We start from the raw sequence: 12,514 nt of genomic DNA on the forward strand, positions 1-12,514 counted from the left end.
CAGGCTGGTGTGTGTGTGTAACTTGGTAGGAAAGGGAATGGGGAGAGAAATGGAATGGAGGGTGGGAATCAGATGTGGGGACAGCTGTGGAGAGAAATCAGCAGTGGTTGGATGAGGAATCTCTAGGATGAGCCAGAGACCTGGGATGAGGGAGGCTCCAGAAAGCCTATGAGGGTGACGCTAGCTGAGACTCCTAGCTGTGGGTAGTATGTCCTGAAGTGGCCATCTCCTGTAGCCAGGGAAGACTCCCAGTGGAGGGATCAGGACACCAATCCTCTCACAAAACCTTCAACCTCAAATTTGTCCTGCCTATACTTAGTGCAGGGGCAAAGATGGAGCAGAGACCAAGAGAACAGCCCAACTTGAGACCCATCCCTTGGACAAGCACCAATCCCTGACACTATTAATGATAGTTTGTAATGCTTGTAGACAGGAGCCTAGTATAACTGTCTTCTGAGAGGCTCCATTCAGCAGTTGACCAAAACAGATGCAGAGTCAATCATTAGGTGGAGCTCATGGAGTCCTGCAGAAGCTTTGAAGGAAGAATTGAGAGACCAGGAAGGGATATGGATTCCACAAAAAGACCAACAGAGTCAAGCCACCTGGACTCTTGAGGGTTCCCTGAGACTGAACCACCCCACAGATGTAGCAGATGTATAGCTTGGTCTTTGTATGGTTCCCCCAAGAAGAGGAGCAGGAGTTAGATGAGGAGGTTATTTCCCCCAACAATTGGAGCAGGAGTACCAGTGGAGGCTGAAGGTGCTCCTGACTTGCCTGCCTGTGGATCCAATTCCCCTACCTTGTCTGGCTTCAATGGGTGAGCATGTGCCTAGTCCTGGAATGACTTGATTACCCAGGGTGAGTTGGTACCTAGCAGGGGGCTGCCCTTTCTCAGAGGAGAATGGGAAATAGACTGTGAAAGGGGGACTGAGAAGTGGGGGGGGGAGGGGCTGTAATCAAGATATAAAGAGAATAAATAAATACATTAATGGGGAAATATTTGTTTTATTTTTTGAGATTATAATACAATTTATTGCTTTATTTTCCTCCTTCCAAACCCTCATATAATCCCCATTCTTAATCTCTTTCAATTTCATGGCCTCTATTCTTAATTAATTACTGTTACACACAAACACACACACACACATATATACACACACATACATATACATATATACATACATATATACATACATATACACACATATATACATATATATGTATATATACATAAATGGTATATACATACATATATGCATATATATTCCCAAATGCTTAAGTATATCCTGCTCAGATTATATCATGTTACTTGTACATAGTCTTTCAAGGCTAATCATTTCACATTGCATGAATGATTGGTGAAATCTTCTGGGAAGACTTTTTTCTTCTTTTTATCATTGCCTAGCTGACTGTAGTTCCCTGTGTAGGGTAGACTTAGGGTTTTATTGCTGTGAACAGGCACCGTGACCAAGGCAACTCTTATAAAGATGATATTTAATTGGGGATGACTTGCAGGTTCAGAGGTTCAGTCCATTATCATCAAAGTGGGAACATGGCAACATCCAGGCAGGCATGGTGCAGGAGAAGCTGAGGGTTCTCCATCTTCATCTGAAAGCTGCTAAGGGAAGACTGGCTCCCACATGGTTAGGAGGAGGGTCTCATTGCCCATCCCAAAGTGACATACTTTCTCCAACAAGGCCACACCTCCTAATAGTGCCATTCCCTGGGCCAAGCATATTCAAACCAGCACAAGGATTAAGGTCTCCTGGGCTTTCCCCAAATATAGTCTGACAGAAAACTCCTGCTTCCTCGGGTTTTTATAATCTTACCTCCCTCTGTTCCAAAACGTTTGCTGAGCCTTTGGGGTAGGATCGTTTTTTAGATGTGTTCCTTGACGCTGAGCTTCACGTGTCTGCATTCTGGTTGGTTATGGTTTTCTGTAATGTTCTGGGTCTGTTTCACAGAGAAGTTTTCTTGAGAGCTGAGGACTATACTTCTCTTGGGGTATAACGACAAATACTTAGAATGTAGTAGGGATTATGATAGTTTAGTGAAATAGTTGTAGGTTCTTCTCCAAAATCCATGAGTTCGCTAGCCCTTGGCTGTTGACTAGGTTTCTAGCACCTGGAATGGTTTCCCTCTTGTTGAGCATGTCTTCAATCTAACCAGAGAGCTGTTGATGATGTCTAAGACATACTTGTACTCTTAGGGTTATTGTCGAGGTAGTCAGGTATTCCACGTAGTCAGCCATACGGATTGTTCTGGTTCATAGACTTCAGAGTTGGGTAAGACTGTGCCTACTTCCCTGCAAATACTGTAAAGAGACACCAAGATTATGGCAACTAAAAAAATAAATAAAAACATTTAACTGGGGCTTGCTTACCATTTCAGAGGTTCAATCTATTATCATCATTGTGGGAAGCATGGAAGCATGCAGATAGGCACAGTGCTCGAGAGAGTTGAGAGTAGCTGAGAGTTCTACATCTGGATCTACAAGCAACAGGAAAGGCAGAGAGAAGGGTCCTGACTTGGGCTTTTCAAACTTCAAAGCCACCTTTAACGACATATTTCCTCTAACAAGGCTCCTAATCATGTTAAGTAGTGACACTCCCTGATGACTAAGCATTCAAATAGATCTGATTATGTGGGCCATTCATAATCAAATCAACAGATCTCCTTTAGAAACCTTCCTGCCTCCTTTTAAGACAATAAAAGCTAGTCCCTCTGCGTTGAGACACACCAGTCAGTTCTAGCTTAGAGCATTCTGGAGCCTGTTTATGAAGCAATAGGGACTTCCTTCTACCTCTGGTGGGGGACATCCAAAGGCAGTAACAATAACCTATATTGTTTTGGGGGTCTCTTGGAAAATTTATACATATGTATATATGTATATATACAAACTTAGTATACTGCAGGTTTTATTTTTTGAAGTAGTTAATAGTATGATTTCTTCTGACTTTTTGGTGATCCTTACTGCTATCCCTTCTCTATATGTTCTGCAGCTATCTCTCTGGCCCTCCCTGATTAGGGCACCCACCACATTTTCGCCATATTCTCGGTCACATCACTTGTATCCTAATATTCCCCTTTTTATTGCTCACCCAACCTCCTACCCTGGCAATGGGCTCTCTCCAATTTCCTTATTTCTGCGGTTTCTCTGGGATATGAACTCATATCTAATGATTTGGAGCTAGTTGCCTCAAAAGAGAAAGAAATTGTGATGTTTGTATTTCTGACTCTGGGTTACTCACTCAGTATGATCTTCTCAGGTTGCATCATTCATTTACCTGAAAAATTCAAGATTGCCTTTTCTTTACAGCCGAATAATATTCCATGGTAGATATCCACCACATATCAGTGTGCATGGATCAATCAATTAATTCTGGTGTTTCTCTCGCTCTTTTTTTCTTTTTATTTGTTTGTTTTTGCTTTGCTTTGTGTTTTGGTGGCTTCTTCTTTTTTTTTTTTTTTTTTTTTTGGGTGGCCTGTTTATTGGAGAAAGTTGGATGTTGGAATAAAATACAGTTAATGAGTTGATGTTAAATTAAGTCTTTAAATCCTGTCATTGATTTTTTAAATGAAATTGAAAAGATAGTAATTTGGTGCATATGTATTTAGAACAGTATTGTTTTTTATTTTCTTGACCTTTGTTTAGATGTACCCCTCTGTATTTACTATGATTAGTTTTAGTTTGAAGTCTGTCACATATTAGGATAGCAATGCTTGCTTGCTTCCTGTTGTTTGTTTGTTTGTTGTTTGTTTGTTTGTTTGTTTTGGAGGGTTTTGTGCATTTTTTCCTGTTCTTTGACCTTATGGTGGATTAAATTTATACTTCACTAAGTTATGTTTCCTATAGACAACAGATAGACTTTGTTTAGTCTATCTGTGATTGGAGACCTGAGATCATTGATATCTAAAGTTATTGAAATGTGTGTGTTACGTTTGGTCTTTATGTGTGCTTTTTCCATATTTTGTTCTAAGTGAATATATTTATTTTAATGATTGTGTCTTTGTATTTCCATCTACAGTCTCTCTGCCATGCTCATTTGTTTCTTCAGCCTCAAATGTTGCTTCTTGTGCTTTCTTTAAGTTTGGTTCATTGATTACAGGTTTTTTTTTTTTTTTTTTTTAGGTTTTTTTTTTCATACTATGAAACATTTTTCTTCTTAGTCTATGGTGGGTAGTTTTGCAATGTGTTGTTATTAGTCTATTCTTGCCCTTGTGGTATTTTAGGACATGGAATGCATTGCCCTAAAATCCTATGGCTTTCAAAGATTTCATTGAGAAATCAATTTCTAATTGTAATGGTATTTTCCTTTATATGTGACTGTATTCTTTCTCTTGCAGCTTTTGCAATATGTTCTCTTTTTTTCTGCATACTTAGAGTTTTAACTATGATGTACTTTGAGGATTTTCTTTTCTGATTTCCTATTTGGTGCTCTCTGTGCTTTTTGTATCTGTACTGTTGTGTCTTTCCTTTTTGTATCTGTACTGTTGTGTCTTTCCTTTTTGTATCTGTACTGTTGTGTCTTTCCTTTTTGTATCTGTACTGTTGTGTCTTTCCTTTTTGTATCTGTACTGTTGTGTCTTTCCTTTTTGTATCTGTACTGTTGTGTCTTTCCTTTTTGTATCTGTACTGTTGAGTCTTTCCTTCATTTGAGGAAGTCGTCTTCTATGATCTTCTGGTCTATGCCCTTTTTCTCCCTCATCTATGTCTATAATTCCAATGTTTGGCTTTTCATGATGTTTTAGATTCTCTGTATGTTTATTTCCTGTTTGTTTTAATTTTTGTGTTCGTGAACAGAAGCTAAAGTCATCTGATGCTGCAGACAGACCTCACTTGGGTCCTCAGTCCACAGGCGAAACTCGGGTTCCGGTGGTTACAGGTGAGCAAGGAGTTGGCACGGATGACAAACAGACACAGACACAGAGAGTGCATCTGAATATAATTTGTCTCAAAGGGAGCACCAATCTTATAAATGACTTTTACACAAAACAGGAATGCATACAAAAAGCTAACAGGAACCAACTGGGATAAAAATCAATGTTAACAACTGGGATCAAAAGCAGCCCCACCGAAGGTCAGTTTAATCTTAGAAGCCAGTGGCAAGGGCTTCAAGCCCTTGCCAAAGTTCCAATTCTAGTCTATTGTATAGTCTACCTTCCCCCTAGGCCATTGTAAATTCCTGTGTATGGGAGTGGCTCAGCTATCTATAGTTCTAAGTATTTACTCTAGTTCCTTCTTAGACTACAACCTTCCTTCTTCCTAGGTTATTGTAAATTCCTGTGTAGGGCAGTGACTCAGCTATCCATGCCCAGGGTCGGCTCAAGGACTGCCTAGGACATTGGAACACTGCTGAAGAATCTAACTTAGCTATATGTCAAAATCAATCCTTAGCGGCACTTATAATAAAGCAATATTGAGGGAAAGCACACAGATCTGTTTACCGACTAAAGCAAGGACAGATTTGGAACATTCGTTATTACAGGAATATAATTTTCGCCTTGGGACTGCATCCAGGCTTTTGGGCCTGTCACTCGGGCCACTACTGGAGTGGATGTGGCAATCTGAGAGGAGGGAACTCTAGTTGCAAAAATACCTCTGTAGGGCTGTAGGCAGGCAAGTCTACAGGGACTTTTCTTAATTGGGGATTGAGAAGGGGAGCACCTAACACATTGTTGTAAGGGTGTGCGTGATTTGGCTGGATCTAACATGGGAGAAACTTTTGGGTTCCTTCAGGCAGGGAAGCCCTGAATGAATCCTAGAGGGGGAAAATCAAGTCTCTTTAGCTTCATTATTTTGTTCTTTCAAAGAACTCTTGAGATTACATTTGAATCTAACACACCAGATATGCTTCTGTTTGGGTTTCTGTGTTAAACACACTAGATAGAAACTATAACCTAAAATATTGAAATAATAACTCCAAACTTTGCTTGTAAAAGTTAAAGGAACCCTGTGTGAAAGGGAGTTTCAGGTTAGAGTATAGCATTTAATGCAAAACGGCTTTCCTTTCATATTGTTTTAAAAACCAAAGTACTGGGTATCAGGTATCACGATATTGCCCACTATTGCTGTTCTCTGGTAGAAATGTCTTGGTATATGTTCAAAAAGTACCTGAGATTGATTTATGTTGCTTTCTACAATCATGTAATAAATGATAGGCATTTTGATGAGAAAAGGAAAAGCTGTCAACAAGGTACCTACAGATAGAATGAATCTCAACAGTAGGAAGACCATGCACGTCATTCCTGGCAGCGTACTCAACAACGGAGAATCTAAAGATGCTTCTCTACAATGTAAAGATGCTTGCTCTGTGTTGCATGTAATTTTATAAACCATGCTAGCTCCTTCTAAAGAGCTCTGCCCATGGTCTCTCAACATCTCCCAGTTAGCTCCACCAGCCTTTAGCGACTCACGTAGCTCCCAAGGCTAGCTAACGCTTTCCTGAGATCTCAGCTATGCACTGAGAACAGCCGTCCCTCTTGAGAACGCCTAGAGCTACCACTTGAGTTCCACCAACCAACTGCCTATGTAGTTGGCTCAGTCAACCAACCAATAATGACTGCCCAGAGGTTACGTCCTCTCTTTTGCCCACCTGAATCATTTCCAATGAAAAACATCAAACAATCTTAATATTTAAAATCAGCCAGATGTCACAATTGCTAAGCTTGAAATCTATTGTCCTAAACCCATCAGCTATTCTATGTGGAATTCTTCTGGTGTCAGAGGCCACCACTGGGTCTAATAGCCCCCAGGCCAACACGGTGTCCCTTTTCTACACTCCACAGCCTGGCTTAAAAGCCTCTTTTCTGTATCATCCCTTCCTCTTCCTCCTGGAACCCAGAAAACCTGCCTCTTTGTCTTTGCCCAGTGACTACCTTCTGCTGTCTTTATTTACCCAATCAAACAATTAGGGAATCTCCTTCTATATCTCTGCCACTCTGTTCTCTGTTTTATTGAGAATTCTAGCTAGAGCATTTGGCAAGAGAATGAATGAATGAATGAATGAATGAATGAGAGGGAGGGAGGAAGGAAGAAGGGGAACTCAGATAAGAAAATAGTTAAATGGATTTTTTTCAGATTAGATAATCTGGCGGAGGAAAAAAAAACCCACAGAATTCACCAAAACTGTCTGAGGTAAGCAACAGTTGAAGTACTCAGTTAATCTCTTGGGGTATGTGGTCCCTGTTAAGTTGATCATGCAATGGTGGATGACTGCAGACCCAGAAGTTATGAACAACAAAACCTGGATTTGATAGACACAAAGAAAAGAAAGAAGACAAAGTTAGTCAAAAGTGGACATGTACGGAGGTAGGTGAGGATCTAGGAGGAGTTAGCCAGAGGAGTCCGTATGAATATAGATCAAAATACAGTTCAAAATTCTCAGTTAATTTAATAGTGTATTAAAAATGGGCTGTGGAACTATATAGAGCTGTCAAAACGAAAAATACAAATGGCTAATTGACATTTAACAAAGAGTTCAACATTCTCAGTCGTCAGGGAAATGTGGATCAAAGGAACTTTAAGAGTCTACTGCACTCTGACTTGGATGGTCAACATTAGGAACTCAAATGACTGTAAATGCCAGGAAGATGTGAAGAATGGAAACTTTTACATTTGATAAGAGTGTAAATTAGTAAATTAGACTGCTTTGGAAACCAGTCTGTAGGTTTCTCAAAGAACTAAAACTATAGCTACCGTCTGTCCCGGCTATGGCACAGTTGGACACATACATAAAGGATGTGACGTCATAGTATTGCACACTTTGCAGATCCATGATCATCGCCGCTTCTGGCTGCTCTAGTCACCGTAGCTAGGGAGTGGATGAAGGGTAGGTGTCTATCAACGGAAGAATCAAGAATGCAAATGCTTTACAGATGTTTTTGTTTTCAACAGACAGAAATAAAGTGGAATCTAGATAAGAGGAAAGTAGATAGGGGTGGGGGTGGAGGGTGAGGGTGGGGGTGGGGGTGGGGGTGGAAGGTGAGGGTAGGGTGGGGTGGGGGTGGAGCAGTGCACTGGAGGCAGGAGGCATAAGCACAGAGGAGGCAGGGCTGGGGAGAGCAAAGGAGGATGGCACACCAAAACAAAGACTGTAGGAAGAAACCACTTTGAAACTTACTACTTTGTAAGTAGTGAGGAGAAAAAGCCCCCAGAGCTAGGAGAAAGATTCTGTCACAGAGCTGTTGGTCACGGAGACTCCAGAGGCCCCCAAAGCAACATAATCAGCCCTTTAAGTTGCCTACCAAAACCCAGGTTTTGTTTGATATTTAGTCTAAGGATCTATTCCTTGTGGGGTTTTTGTTTGGTTGGTTTGGTTTGCTTTGGGTTTGTGTGTGTGTGTGTATGTGTGTGTGTGTGTGTTTGGGATTTTTAGTTGTTTGCTTTTGTTTTTTTGTTTGTTTGTTTCTTTGTTTGTTTGTTTTTTACTACAGGCCTTGGGAAAGGTTGACAGTTTCTCGCTAAGAGTGCATTTTTACACTGGACTCACACCTACTAGTGCTGGGGTTGGGGACGACGGCTGAGCACTGATTCGTGGTGGCCACTTCTCATCTGCTTCTGGAAAAGGACAGAGAGGTTTCCCTGCCTTGAAAGCTGTTTAACATTGGAGTCTACCATTGGGTTTCAATATGAGACCAGTGATTGTAATTTTAGCGCCTCAGCAAGAACTCATTTTCAGTTTCTCTTCAACTTTTGCTCTGCCTCAAGATCAGAAGCTTTCCTGGTTTTGTCTATTTTAAGTTCCTCTTTTGTTGCAGTTGTAGACACTCTATGGTCCGGATTCAAGGCAGCAATGGCTTCTACCTCATGGCTTCAGTGAGCCTTGGAGCCACGTCCTCCTTCCCTTGCTGATTTGAAACTCTCTGGCCCGGGGGTTGCGTTCCTTTCAACTTGGCTCAGTTAGCTGGTGATTTCCATAGACCCTGTCACTCTGAGAGGCAGCTTCATTTCAGAGGTGGCTTGATTATGAGCTTGGCATTAATGTATGCTTTAATAGCTTTGCCTGTGCAGGCAGAGAGCATCCTCTCAGAAGGGAGTGTTGCTGCAACAGGAAGTTTTCACCACAGCTTTCGTTGCCACTGACCTACGGAACGTCGTCTCGTAAATACACCTCTTGCTGCTTCTGCTTCTCTCATCCGAGAGTGAAATATTTAGAATTCTCAAAATGACGCCCGGGGCGCAGAAGGCAGACCCATGGTTTTTGAGACCTGACCGGTGTACATGACCCACGGCCCTGAGGCCTTAAGAAGCCATTCTGAGGCTAGAGTTGCCTCTGAAGAATTTTACTTTGTAAACATTTAAATAAATTACATGAGTAGAGCCTTTCTTGATATAAAACGCAAACATGCAAGATGAATACAATATATCAAGGTGCAGTAGCCTTGCTTTGATGGCAGTGGGGGATGAAACATGACAGAGTCGCATGCTCTTATCTTTAAATTGCTGCTGCACAGCTTAGGAACTTCTACAATACCCATAAGTCCCTCTTCTTGCCTTGACGTTTCAGACTCTGTGTGATACCTGTTTGCTCTCTGCTTTAAGACACATAAACACTTCAGTTATAACTCAGATGCCTAAGCAAACTCAACGTTGCCTCTACTTCTCTTTTTCTTTCTCTGAATCTCAGCCCTCGGGTTAAACGCCTAAGTAGTTCCAGGTCCTGTATCACACGTTGTCTTATCAGAAATGTCACACTTCCCCACCTTGGTCTGTTCCCCTTTCCTCTCATTACCATTAATTATCAATGTCTACACATGAAGCTCAAAACACTGCCTCCTCTCCTTGGAGTCACTGCTCCACCAAGTTGCTTGTTTTGTGTCATAGCAACAACTGGTCCTCTGTTCACTGAATCATTAAAATTAGCCCAGCTTTGACTTCAGCCTTGAAAATCAAAATGAGAGACTGGGTACATACAGTTTCTTCCCCGCATAAGGGTATAACCCTAGTTTGTGAGAATGATTACAATTTTCTTCCTATCAATATCTGATTCTGATGTTTGTAATCCACTCTTGCATAAGAAATCAAAATTTTATCACATATGCACACATTTTTTTCAAATGCCGGTACTTAAAAACACACAGAATTCCCAAGTCCTACTATGATCCTCAGAGAACCTCCCTAGGTCATTTTGAACATCTCTGCAAGACCCTGTGTCCAAGCTCCAGGACACAGGTTGGCCTGGATGTTCCTGACAGTACACAATTTCACATTGCTGTGCTGTTCTCCTGCCCCTTCCTCCTGAAAACCTCATTTTTGTCTCATTTTCTGGAATCTTAGTTCTCCTTACCATTCTCCTATGCTGCAACAATCAGAAGGGAAGTTCTAGTGGCTCCAGGCAGGAAAAATCTCTGTGTTTCTTCATTTTGCCCTGGAACTCAAGCTAGATCTCTGCTTCTGAGACTTCTCACACTCGCAGCCAAGGCCAAGGCTTACCCTAATACCTAGTTCCAAACAGGCACCTCTCCCGTTTCTGAGGACATTTCCCACAATTCCCTGTTTTCCCTCCTAAGTATCCTGAGTTTCTTGTTCCTGTCAGTCCTCATTTTCTGTATTCTTGTGTTCATTTCCCAGTCTAAAGAAGCAAAAACATATAAAATGAGTCCCTGTGGCTCCATTTCTTTCTTGGGCACCGTATCTTCCTCTCATTTTTAACATTTCTTGACACATAAAAGTTCCTTAAAACATGGTCATAGCTCTTGTTTTTTATCTATTAAAATAGGTTTTTCCTTTCCGAAGTACGTGTGGGCAGGTGTTTGTGTGTGCTCATGTGTGCACGTGCATGTGTGTGAGTGTGTGTGTGTGTTTATGTATGTGTTTATGTTTGTGTTTGCTTGTACTAAGATGCATGTGTAGTGGTCAGAGAACATTTTCTGAGATTTGATTATCTCCTTTCACCACGTGGATCCCATGGGTCTAACATAGGTCATCAGAATTGGCACTAAGTGTCCTTATTCCCTGATCCACCTCAGCATCTCTGCATAATGAAATTTCTTTCTCCCATATCCAAGAAGACCTATTTTTATCAAGGCTACAGTGACCTTCACCATTCTGTAGCTAAAATCAATTTGAGCTCCTCCTTCTTCTCTTTCTTAAAGTAAAATGTGTCTCTTTTGCTGTTGCTGTTTTTTCCTTTTGCAATCTTTACGTTGAGCACTGGGACCTATCTTGACCCTTTCTCTTTTCTGTGACCACTCTAAACTTCCATATCCAGTCACACGATCAAGTGCTAAATGTTTCTGACTTTCAGAGAGACACCGTTAGCCCAGCTCTTTTCCCTAGTCTCGCACCTTCATGTCCAGCTGCACTCTGGCTAAGTGCGCTGTGAGGACAGACAGCTTCTCAGAGGTCAGTCCCACTACGTGAAGCCTCAGTGCTTCAGTGCGCCCACCCTGCTCTTCTGAAGACATTTCTCTCGCACCTACAGCTGATGTATCCTTGACTGCTCAAGACAGAAATGCAGGTCGATCTGTTTTCCAACTCCTTCCATAATTTAGCTGTTGTCTTCTCTTCATGTTCCAGTTTGGTCCATGCCTTAGTCATCTCTGCTGTGGGTCATTGTGATAGCATGACACCTGACTGGTCTCATAGAACTCCAGTCAGTTTCTCAGTAATGTCAGACAGAATATCCCTTCCAGCCAGGAACAACTCTGATCCACCACCAAGGAAGCTGCTATCCTTGCTTCACCAAGGACTTTGATATCTCTCATCCAGGTAATAATATGAATCCTTACCATTAACCCTTTCGTGCTGTCTCTTTATTAATGCTTAATATCTAAAACATGTCCCAGTGATTTATTTCTTTTTAAGCTAGCATATAAAATACCATTCTTCCTGTCTGTTTGGGCATAAACTCAGCAGTCTAAAAAGTAAATAAATAAACTGGGAAGACCAAGCTCAAAATCTGGAGAGGAACATTCCCACGGATGCTGCCTTCTGGTTATGCCCTCACATGGTAGAAGAAGTGAGCTATTCTCTATTAAAGTGTGCTTTAATAGAAGTTCTTACCCAAACTACAGCCCCTAACCTCACTCCTAGAGGTTACATTTTCAACATCAGAGATTTGGAAAGACAAAATCTTTTTCATCCATAGCCCCAGTAAACCCAGAGGCAAATCTTAAGGCTGTACTTCATACAGGTGGTGAGTACTCAGTAAGCACCATCCTCCAGTGGAAGCTACTGTTTCTTAACTTTCTCATGTGCTCTCTCAATGCTCCTGAGCTGGGCTCCAGTCATCTTCTCTTCTCTGTGTTCATGAGTGTTCAAAGCACCATAACCATTCAGAGGACCCAGAAACAACTTCTTCTTCCCTGCAAATACAGATACAGCACAGGTAAATATTACCTGAGACACAAATGCCAAGGTCAAGATCAGTTAGCTTGTGATATAGGAGGAATTTTCTAGAGCGTTGTGGACACCCCATAGTCAGGGCACTGAAGTAAACTGCTGGAGTGTATTTTATTGTGTTATTTTTGTTGGCTCACTTATTACAATGGCTTGTTGGTAGGCTCACCA

The 12,514-nt window shown here is 41.4% G+C and overlaps 1 long non-coding RNA gene across 1 annotated transcript in view; it reads right to left on the reverse strand.

Annotated features, from left to right (window-relative positions):
* Positions 1-8,360: 8,360 nt before the first annotated feature.
* Positions 8,361-12,514, reverse strand: part of Gm39804 — a 49,781-nt gene continuing 45,627 nt past the window's right edge. Inside the window, exon 3 of the long non-coding RNA XR_866182.2 lies at positions 8,361-12,309. This is a non-coding gene — a long non-coding RNA (predicted gene, 39804). The remainder of the gene's footprint in view (positions 12,310-12,514) is intronic.

The sequence above is a fragment of the Mus musculus genome, chromosome 2, assembly GCF_000001635.26.
Source record: "Mus musculus strain C57BL/6J chromosome 2, GRCm38.p6 C57BL/6J".
NCBI lineage: Eukaryota > Metazoa > Chordata > Mammalia > Rodentia > Muridae > Mus > Mus musculus.